Raw genomic sequence first — 7,571 nt, 5'->3', positions numbered from 1 at the left:
AAGTTCTTATCTCCCCCTACTCCCTAAAACAGCTCCTCACATGAATCACAGCTTGTTATGTGAAACAATTTATATCAGTACAGTACAAACCTATTATGTTTAATCATTAATGCATTCTTTTTAAGCTAGGCATCACATCTAGATCCCCACAGTTGCGACGGCACATTACCATCTGAGTAGGGGCAGAGTGAGTAGTGTTGGAGGAGAGCGAGAGAGAAAAGGATACGAAGTAGTGGTCGGAGACTTGGAGGGGAGATGCAGTGAGATTAGTAGAAGAACAGCATCTAGTAAAGATGAGGTCAAGCGTATTGCCTGCCTTGTGAGTAGGGGGGGGTGGTGTGAGGGTGAGGTCAAAAGAGGAAAGGAGTGGAAAGAAGGAGGCAGAGAGAAATGAGTCAAAGGCGGACGTAGGGAGGTTAAAGTCACCCAGAACTGTGAGGGGTGAGCCATCCTCAGGAAAGGGACTTATCAAGGCATCAAGCTCATTGATGAAATCTCCAAGGGAACCTGGAGGGCGATTAATGACAAGGATGTTAAGCTTGAATGGGCTAGTGACTGTGACAGCATGGAATTCAAATGAGGAGATAGACAGATGGGTCAGGGGGAAAAGAGAGAATGTCCACTTGGGAGAGATGAGGATTCCTGATTAGACCTCCAGATTAGAGAGGCAGCAGCCACGCCGTGTGAAGCGTTTGTATGGCCTGTGCGGAGAGGAGAGAACAGGGATAGACAGACACATAGTTGACAGGCTACAGAATAGGCTACAATAATGCAAAGGAGATCGGAATGAAATTAACTAAGCATCTGGGAAAGCGAGAGAGCTGGGCCTCCCTCACGTTTCACTGAAACACTCAAATATACAGTAACTCTCCCAACTTCCACTTTAGATTAATAGACTTTAGTTAGTTTCTGGTCTGTTAGCGATGTTACCAAACAGACTAGTTCTGTCTCTTACCTCTAGTTAGCGTCTGGTCTATTAGCGATGTTACCAAACAGACTAGTTCTGTCTCTTACCTCTAGTTAGTGTCTGGTTTGTTAGCGATGTTACCAAACAGACTAGTTCTGTCTCTTGCCTCTAGTTAGTGTCTGGTCTATTAGCGATGTTACCAAACAGACTAGTTCTGTCTCTTACCTCTAGTTAGTGTCTGGTCTATTAGCAAAGTTACCAAACAGACTAGTTCTGTCTCTTACCTCTAGTTGGTGTCTGGTCTATTAGCGATGTTACCAAACAGACTAGTTCTGTCTCTTACCTCTAGTTAGTGTCTGGTCAGTTATCGATGTTACCAAACAGACTAGTTCTGTCTCTTACCTCTAGTTAGTGTCTGGTCTATTAGCGATGTTACCAAACAGACTAGTTCTGTCTCTTACCTCTAGTTAGTGTCTGGTCTATTAGCGATGTTACCAAACAGACTAGTTCTGTCTCTTACCTCTAGTTAGCGTCTGGTCTATTAGCGATGTTACCAAACAGACTAGTTCTGTCTCTTACCTCTAGTTAGTGTCTGGTTTGTTAGCAATGTTACCAAACAGACTAGTTCTGTCTCTTGCCTCTAGTTAGTGTCTGGTCTATTAGCGATGTTACCAAACAGACTAGTTCTGTCTCTTACCTCTAGTTAGTGTCTGGTCTATTAGCGAAGTTACCAAACAGACTAGTTCTGTCTCTTACCTCTAGTTGGTGTCTGGTCTATTAGCGATGTTACCAAACAGACTAGTTCTGTCTCTTACCTCTAGTTAGTGTCTGGTCAGTTATCGATGTTACCAAACAGACTAGTTCTGTCTCTTACCTCTAGTTAGTGTCTGGTCTATTAGCGATGTTACCAAACAGACTAGTTCTGTCTCTTACCTCTAGTTAGCGTCTGGTCTATTAGCGATGTTACCAAACAGACTGGTTCTGTCTCTTAACTCTAGTTAGTGTCTGGTCTGTTAGCGATGTTACCAAACAGACAAGTTCTGTCTCTTACCTCTTGTTAGTGTCTGGTCTATTAGCGATGTTATCAAACAGATGTTACCTCTGCCTCTGCCTCATTTGCCTAGCAGTGATTTATAGATGATCTGGAGCCAGTGGGTTTGGCGACGAATATGTAGTGATGGCCAGCCAACGAGAGCGTACAGGTCAAAATGGTGGGTAGTATATGGGGCTTTGGTGACAAAACGATGGCACTGTGATAGACTACATCCAATTTGCTGAGTAGAGTGTTGGAGGCTGTTTTGTAAATGACATCGCCGAAATCAAGGATCGGTAGGATGGTCAGTTTTACAAGGGCATGTTTGGCAGCATGAGTGAAGGAGGCTTTGTTGGGAAATAGGAAGCCGATTCTAGATTTAACTTTGGATTGGAGATGTTTAATGTGAGTCTGGAAGGAGAGTTTACGGTCTAACCAGACACCTAGGTATTTGTAATTGTCCACAAATTCTAAGTCAGACCCGCCGAGAGTAGTGATTCTAGTCGGGCGGGCGGGTGCAAGCAGCGTTCATTCTATATAGTGTGGGGTTCTATTTTCTTATAACTAGATGTGATGCCTAGCTTAGAAAGAATGCATTAATGATTAAACATAATAGGTTTGTACTGTACTGATATAAATTGTTTAACATAACAAGCTGTGATTCATGTGAGGAGCTGTTAGGGAGTAGGGGGAGATAAGAATTTGTGTCTCACATACACGAACACTGCCTCTTTGTGAACCGTCCAAGGACGTAGGTACAAAGAGTATAGTTAGGGTGGGAAAGTACAGGGAACTGTGTCTATGGGTGCTGACTCGGGAAAAGTTGTGATGATAACAACTTATGCCTGTAAACAGTGTGCAACAGTGAAGTGCCAAGGGACTGGGACCAGCCTGTGCGCCAACGATAGGCTGAGTAAGTCTAAACCACGCTCAGACTCTTCTCTGATAGGCCAGCAGGGAGCGGGAACTATCTCTGTCAGTATTTAAAGAAGAACCTATAACAAATGGCTCAGTTCTCTGAATGCCCTGCGTGGTATTTCAGTGGACCCATACGAACATCATATTTACCATTGAAGTGTTTACATTAATTAAAATACTAGTATATCTTAGAAGTCGTGTTGACCTCTTTTGTTCCCAATACCAGATTTGAATTGACGCAACTTAACAATAGCCCATTCAGTTTACCAACCCCTATCGGGAACAACTCCACATTCATCAAATTTTAAATGAGGTCAGCAAAATTCTAGTTACACGTATTAGATAGGCTATCCAAAGTTATGGAGAACAACATACTGAGCTAGTCCATGGTGGGCCTAAAGCACTATTTAATAATTTATTCCCTCCTTTCTTCATTTAATGTATTCAATCTAGATGTGGTAGTGATGAAATTCAAATATGACTTTGTGATGGTGAACTGTGGTGGAATAAGGACACAAACAGAGTACATAACTTAATTAATTGCCTGTTTATTTTATTGTGATAACAACAGACTGTCACGATGTTCGAAAGGGTGTGGTGTGGAATCAGGCGCAGAAGCAGAGAGACAGTCCAACAAGGCTTTACTGGAGAGTGCAAAATAATCCAAAAACAGCCAGAGGCCAAAAGACGCACACAGGCGTCCAAACACGAGCGCACAAACACAGGGCGCAAAACTCTCCTCAACCGAGGAGGAAACTAATTTAGCAAATGGCGTGCCGAAACACGGGACACGCATAAACACCTGACACAAAACAATTACACACAACACTACACTAAACACAAGGAAACTAAATAGGGTGCTTAATGAGACGTAACACAAGACAGGTGTGGCTAACAGACAAAACTAATCAAACAGGAAACATGGAGCGGTGGCAGCTAGTACTCCGGAGACGACGACCGGCGAAACCCGCCCGAACAAGGAGGAGGAGCTGCCTCGGCCGAAACCGTGACAGTACCCCCCCCCCTTGACGCGCGGCTCCAGCCGCGCGCCGCCTCCGGCCTCGGGGACGCCCAGGAGGACGCGGAGCAGGGCGCGCAGGATGACCACGATGGAATTCGGTCATCAGGGACGGATCCAGAATGTCCCTCCTCGGCACCCAGCACCGCTCCTCCGGACCGTACCCCTCCCACTCCACGAGATATTGGAGACCCCCCATCCGGCGTCTCGAATCCAGGATGGTCCGAACAGTGTACGCCGGAGCCCCCTCGATCTCCAACGGGGGCGGAGGAGTCTCCTCAATCTCCAAGTCCTGGAGTGGACCAGCTACCACCGGCCTGAGGAGAGACACATGGAATGAGGGGTTAATATTCTTGTAATCAATAGGTAGTTCTAACCTGTAACACACCTCATTCAATCTCCCTCAGGACTTTAAAAGGCCCCACAAACCGCTGACCCAGCTTCCGGCAGGGCAGGCGGAGGGGTAGGTTTCTGGTTGAGAGCCAGACTCGATCTCCAGGTGCGTACACTGGCCCCTCACTGCGGTGTAGGTCGGCGCTCGTCTTCTGTCGACGTATGGCACGCTGCAGATGGACGTGAGCAGCGTTCCACGTCTCCTCCGAGCGCCGTACCCACTCATCCACAGCGGGGGCCTCGATCTGGCTCTCATGCCACGGTGCCAGAACCGGCTGGTACCCTAATACACACTGAAAAGGGGTTAGTCTAGTGGAGGAGTGGCGGAGAGAGTTCTGTGCCATCTCGGCCCAGGGCACATATCTCGCCCACTCCTCCGGCCGGCCCTGACAATATGACCTCAGAAACCTACCCACATCCTGGTTAACTCTTTCAACCTGCCCATTACTTTCCGGGTGGTAACCCGAGGTAAGGCTCACCGAGACCCCCAAACGTTCCATAAATGCTCTCCAGACTCTGGAGGTAAACTGGGGGCCTCGATCGGACACTATATCCTCGGGTACCCCGTAATGCCGGAAGACGTGAGTGAATAGAGCCTCAGCGGTCTGTAGGGCAGTAGGAAGACCCGGCATGGGAAGGAGACGACAGGCCTTAGAGAACCGATCCACAACGACCAGGATGGTGGTATTCCCCTGTGAGGAGGGAAGATCGGTAACAAAGTCCACCGATAGGTGAGACCAGGGTCGTCGTGGAACGGGCAGGGGCTGTAATTTACCCCTGGGCAAGTGTCTGGGTGCCTTACACTGGGCACACACTGAGCAGGAGGAGACATAAACCCTCACATCCCTGGCTAACGTTGGCCACCAGTACTTCGTACTAAGGCAGTGCACTGTCCGACCAATACCCGGATGTCCAGAGGAGGGAGACGTGTGAGCCCAATAAATCAACCGATCCCGGACCTCGAGCGGGGCGTACGTCCGACCCACCGGACACTGTGGAGGACTAGGGTCGGTACGTGCACGCCCGCTCGATCTCCGCATCGACCTCCCACACCACCGGTGCCACCAGACAAGACTCCGGTAGTATGGGAATGGACTCCACGCACCTCTCCTCCGCGTCATACCGGCGGGACAGAGCATCTGCCTTCCCGTTCTGGGACCCAGGGATGTAAGTGATCTTAAACACAAACCGGGCGAAACATAGTCCATCGAGCCTGGCGAGGATTCAGTCTCCTAGCTGCCCGAATGTATTCCAGGTTACGGTGATCGGTCAGAATGAGAAAAGGGTGCTGAGCCCCCTCAAGCCAATGCCTCCACACCTTTAGGGCCTGTACTACGGCTAACAGCTCCCTGTCCCCCACGTCATAATTCCGCTCCGCCGGACTGAGCTTCTTAGAATAAAAAGCACAGGGGCGGAGCTTAGGTGGTGTACCCGAGCGTTGAGATAGAACGGCCCCAATACCGGCCTCAGACGCGTCCACCTCCACTTGGAAAGGTAAAGTGGGATCCGGGTGCGCCAACACCGGAGCCGAGGTAAACAGGTCCTTCAGTCTCCCAAAAGCCCTGTCCGCCTCAGCCGACCACTGCAAGCGCACCGGACCCCCCTTCAGAAGAGACGTAATGGGAGCTGCCACCTGTCCAAAACCCCCGGATAAACCTCCGGTAGTAATTCGCAAAACCCAAAAACCGCTGCACCTCTTTAACCGTCGTTGGGGTTTGCCAATTACGCACGGCGGACACTCGGTCCACCTCCATTCTCACCCCTGACGCAGACAACTGGTAACCCAAAAAGGAAACTGACTCCTGGAAGAACAGACATTTCTCAGCCTTGACATACAGGTCATGCTCCAACAGTCTCCTCAATACCCTGCGCACCAGGGCTACATGCTCGGCCCGAGTAGGGCTGTACACCAGAATATCATCGATGTACACCACCACTCCCTGCGCCTGCATGTCCCGGAAAATTTCATCTACAAACGATTGGAAGACTGATGGAGCATTCATTAACCCATATGGCATGACGAGATACTCGTAATGGCCGGAGGTAGTACTAAATGCTGTCTTCCACTCATCGCCCTCCCTAATGCGCACCAAATTATATGCGCTCCTGAGGTCCAATTTTGTGAAGAACCGTGCCCCGTGCAATGACTCCGTCATAGTCCCAATCAGCGGAAGTGGATAACTATATTTAACAGTCACCTGATTGAGACCGCGGTAGTCAATACACGGACGCAGACCTCCATCCTTCTTCTTCACAAAAAAGAAGCTCGAGGACGCGGGAGAAGTAGAGGTCCGTATGTATCCCTGTCTCAGAGACTCGGCAATGTAAGTCTCCATTGCCCTTTTCTCCTCCTGTGACAAAGGATACACATGGCTCCGCGGAAGCGCGGCTCCTGTCTGGAGGTCTATCGCACAATCCCCCTGTCTATGAGGTGGCAATCGTGCCGCTCGGGTTTTACTAAACACGAGTGCCAAATCCTCATACTCAGGAGGAATGTGCAGTGCTGACATCTGGTTCGGACTTTCCACCGAGGTCGCCCCTACGGAAACACCCAAACATAACCCCTCACACTGAGCAGACCACCCTTTAAGAGCCTTCTCTCGCCACGAAATAGTAGGATCATGGGTAGTCAACCAGGGAAGCCCCAGTACCACCGGATACGCAGGAGAGTCAATCAGATAGAGTTGAATCATCTCCTCATGACCCCCCTGCGTCACCATCCTAAGTGGCGCTGTGAGCTCCCCAATCCACCCAGATCCTAACGGACGACTATCTAAGGCATGTACGGGGAAAGGCTTATCGACTGGAAGGAGGGGAATCCCTAACTTAACACAGAATTTACGATCTATAAAATTCCCAGCTGCGCCTGAATCGACTAGCGCCTTATGCTGGGAACGAGGTGCAACCTGTGGAAAACAAACAGGTAATGTAAAGTGGACGACAGAAAGCTCTGGGTAAGTAGGGCGCCTACTCACCTGGGAGAACTCCCCACTGTATGGCCTGCCATCTCCCTCCTCAGAGGACCCTCCCCAGCACCTAGCCGCGGTGTGCCCTCCGCGGCCACACCTGGTGCAGGAGACTGCCCCCCTCGGGTTCCTACCTCGTCTCCCTCTAGCGCCAGCCCCTCCAAGCTCCATCGGACTCTGCTCGGAGGCGCTGGAGGGTGGAATGGGAGGCCCCCATCTGGGACGTCCGCGAGTCGTGAGTAGGTTGTCCAGACGAATAGCCATGTCCACAAGCTGGTCGAACGTTAATGTAGCGTCCCTACAAGCTAACTCCCTGCGGACGTCCTCCCTAAGGCT

The sequence above is a fragment of the Coregonus clupeaformis genome, chromosome 7 (genome assembly GCF_020615455.1).
Source record: "Coregonus clupeaformis isolate EN_2021a chromosome 7, ASM2061545v1, whole genome shotgun sequence".
Taxonomy (NCBI): Eukaryota; Metazoa; Chordata; class Actinopteri; order Salmoniformes; family Salmonidae; genus Coregonus; species Coregonus clupeaformis.
The sequence above is the reverse complement of the archived record's forward strand: the minus strand, read 5'-3'. Positions refer to the sequence as shown.